Below are 3,908 nucleotides of genomic sequence, written 5' to 3'. Positions count from 1 at the left end.
ATAACAAGTAGTAATGCTATTCCTTTACCCTTCTTGGTCACAGCAATGTAGTGGGAGCTGCCAGCTTCACGTGTTTTAATTTTGTCAGAGCACTTTGAAAAAGTGGTATGTGGTATCTGGAAAGCTGATATTACGTGTGGAGATTACAGACAAGCTTTATCTAAGGAAATCTGGCTCTCGAAGTTCTGAGAGTTGTGCCTCTTCGGTTTTCGAACAAGCAATCCCGTCGAGGATCTGACTCTCGAGATTCGGAAAGCGGTGCTACTCCGGTTTTTGAGAAAGTAATTATGTTGGGAGTCTTTTCTCGAATGTGAGTAAAGGTTGGTCGTTCTTGCCAACCTGTCTTGCCACAAAACACGGAGGTTGACACACATAGGGACTTTCCAGTTGTCAAGCAGTGGTGCTGTTCCTTTACCCTTATAGGTAATAGTAGGGTAGCTGGCACTTCGAAATTCTCGTGCCTAAACTTTGTCAGAGATCTTTGACAAAGTTATATGTGGTACCCGAGGAGTTGATGGTGCATATGGAGAGCGGTGATTGATCAGTAAGATTCACGTGCTTTCTACTTCACCAGAAATCTTCGACAGATTGCCCGTAATTTCCGCAAAGCTGATTGTGCATGTGACATGTGCTGACGAGGCTGCAAAAGCAGGTGCTTCTTCGATTTCTGAGATCAGCCCTCGTGGTCTCTGAGCAGCCCAGCTTTTGAGAAAGCATTCGCCTCTTCGATTTCTGAGATCGGCCCTCGTGGTCTCTGAGCAGCCCAGCTTTTGAGAAAGCAAACGCCTCTTCGATTTCTGAAGCTCCGTCGAGTGCAGATTTTTATAGAGGCTGGCATTAAGTTCCACAGCACACTTGAATCTCTACCAGTAGAAGCTCATTTCTTGCACTTCTAAGATCTTGATTTGTCTGACCTCTTCCTTCTTCAACACATTTGAAAATGTCTGGACCCTCCGACCGTCGTTTTGACTTGAACCTTGGAGAAGAGACAGCCACGCCTTCTCCAGACAACATATGGCGCCCATCCTTCATATCCCCTACTGGTCCTCTTACCGTTGGGGATTCTGTGATGAAGAATGATATGACCGCTGCAGTGGTGGCCAGGAACCTTCTCACTCCCAAAGATAACAGACTACTTTCCAAACGGTCTGATGAGTTGGCTGTTAAGGACTCTCTGGCTCTTAGTGTTCAGTGTGCAGGTTCTGTGTCTAATATGGCCCAACGCCTATTTGCTAGAACCCGCCAAGTTGAATCATTGGCTGCTGAAGTGATGAGTCTCAAACAGGAGATTAGAGGGCTCAAGCATGAGAATAAGCAGTTGCACCGGCTCGCCCATGACTATGCTACAAACATGAAGAGGAAGCTTGACCAGATGAAGGAATCTGATGGTAAGGTTTTACTTGATCATCAGCGGTTTGTGGGTTTGTTCCAAAGGCATTTATTGCCTTCGTCCTCTGGGGCTGTACCTGGTAATGAAGCTTCAAATGATGAACCTCCAATGCCTCCTCCTTCTGGGGTTTTGTCAAGTACTGAGGCTCCGGATAACCACCCTCCGGTGCTTTCTCTTTCTGGGGCTCTACCGACTGCTGAGACTTCCCCTAAGCAACCTTTGTGAAGGCTCCCTTTTGTTTGTTTATTTTGACTCATGTATATGTACATATTTGTGGCTTATCGAAAATATTAATAAATAAGCTTTGCTTCATTTCAACATATTGTGTTAAATACACCAAAGCCTTCTTCATAAAGTTCTTTGAATTTTTGCTTTTGTTGAAACCTGTATTGTTGAAGCTTTGTGAGTGAAGCATGTAGTTTGAGGTAGTGTTCCCTTAATTTCCCGAGTGAGGAAAACTTCTCGGTTGGAGACTTGAAAAATCCAAGTCACTGAGTAGTCACGAACTTTTGAGTACCAAGGCGTAGTAGCATATGGTGGGAGTCCCCCAAGTCTCTAGTCGAGGGAGTTGACGAATGAGGTGTCTTGCTAATAGTCCATGTCGTAAGTACCAAAACTTCATTCTTTTGTTTTCTAAGTGGTAGCCCCGGACTTTTCCTTCATAGATTTTGTTGATGAAGGTTGCTAGGCCCGAATAAGTGGAATTGCAGAAGGTGTAACCGTTGGTGCATTAACATCATAATGGAAGCATCACAATGATGGAAGCATCACAATGATGAAAGCATCATAATGATGAAAACACCATAATGATGAAACATCATAATGATGTTTCTTTGGTGGAATTGTTTTTCATTTCCCCTAACAACCGGAATTGTTTTTCAACATAACACCATCATCTGTAGGTCGAATCACAAAGTTGTCTTCATGAAAGTTGTTCGTTAATTCCTTAACTACAACATATCCAAATTGGATAGCCATCGGAGCAGTACAACTCCAGAAATCCAGGTATGATGAGTGACTGTTTATCATTTGTCTGTCAACCCGTCAGATTTGTTGTGAGCTTTGAAACTCTATTTTATCTTGCTCAGATCAGCATGCTTTCTTCATTGAAGTTGTTCCTCAGCTTGTGAACTACAACATATCCAAATTTGAGATCCCTCGGAGCTGTATAACTCAAGAAACTCAGGTATGATGAATGACTGGTTATTATTTTTCTGTCAACCCGTCAGATTTGTTGTGAGCTTCGAAACTCCATTTTCTCTTGTTCAGATCGGTATGCTTTCTTCATTGAAGTTGTTCCTCAGCTTGTGAACTACAACATATCCAAATTTGAGATCCCTCGGAGCTGTATAACTCAAGAAACTCAGGTATGATGAATGACTGGTTATTATTTTTCTGTCAACCCGTCAGATTTGTTGTGAGCTTCGAAACTCCATTTTCTCTTGTTCAGATCGGTATGCTTTCCTCATTGAAGTTGTTCCTCAGCTTGTGAAATACAACATATCCAAATTTGAGATCCCTCGGAGCTGTATAACTCAAGAAATTCAGGTATGATGAATGACTGGTTATTATTTGTCTGTCAACCCGTCAGATTTGTTGTGAGCTTCGAAACTCCATTTTCTCTTGTTCAGATCGGTATGCTTTCTTCATTGAAGTTGTTCCTCATCGACTCTTTCATAACATATCAAAAATTCAGGATGAACTAACGGTTAAATATTTCCAGATCTTCGAAACATCACAACAGCTTCGAAATCTGCAAGAAGCCGACTATCATGTTTGGAGCTTCAACACTTTAATTTCCGTCGCTCAAACAGAAATGGTTCCTTCTTGAAAGTTGTTCATATGCTCAAGAACTATAGGGTGTCCAAAATTCAGCTCCATTGGAGAAGAGCAGAGGTTGCAGAAATTTGATAGATGAAAGGAGGCGGAAGAGGGAGAGAGAGAAAAAGTCTCTTGGGTTGGATTTCTATTTTGGGGCAGGTTCCAATTTTTGTAGCACCTTCATTATTGATGAATTGCTTGTACTTTTGTCCATTATGAAATTTGGGACTTTGGCTTGTTGTTGGATCTATTATAATATGTTTGGGAACATATATAAGTGAATAAATAAGAAGGAAAATTTTGGGCCCTTGTGGGTGTAAAACAAAAAATGTTTATGTTTACCCAAGTGTTTTTGTACAAGTTCAAGGGCATCTTGGGTTTTGTGAACAAAATTTGTTTATTTGGAGCAAGGTTTTGTGTTGAAGCTTTGTAGGTGAAGCTTTGGTGTTGAAGCTTTTTAGGTGAAGCTTTGTGGGTGAAGCTTTTTAGGTGAAGCTTTTCGGGTGAAGCTTTTTGGGTGAAGCTTTTTGGGTGAAGCTTTTCGGGTGAAGCTTTTTGGGTGAAGCTTTTTTAGGTGAAGCTTTTTGGGTGAAGCTTTTTAGGTGAAGCTTTTTGGGTGAAGCTTTTTAGGTGAAGCTTTGATGGTGAAGCTTTTTGGGTGAAGCTTTTTAGGTGAAGCTTTTTGGGTGAAGCTTTT

At 41.6% G+C, this 3,908-nt stretch overlaps 1 long non-coding RNA gene across 1 annotated transcript; it reads left to right on the top strand.

Moving 5' to 3' along the window:
- The first annotated feature begins 2,655 nt into the window (after positions 1-2,655).
- Positions 2,656-3,518, top strand: LOC126622198 (uncharacterized). Its single transcript, XR_007623361.1, has 3 exons — positions 2,656-2,757; positions 2,841-2,938; positions 3,114-3,518. It is a non-coding gene; the product is annotated as an uncharacterized LOC126622198 (long non-coding RNA).
- The last annotated feature ends 390 nt before the right edge of the window (positions 3,519-3,908 follow it).

This window comes from Malus sylvestris, chromosome 5 (assembly GCF_916048215.2).
Source record: "Malus sylvestris chromosome 5, drMalSylv7.2, whole genome shotgun sequence".
NCBI lineage: Eukaryota > Viridiplantae > Streptophyta > Magnoliopsida > Rosales > Rosaceae > Malus > Malus sylvestris.
This window is presented reverse-complemented; position numbering and strand designations above follow the sequence as displayed.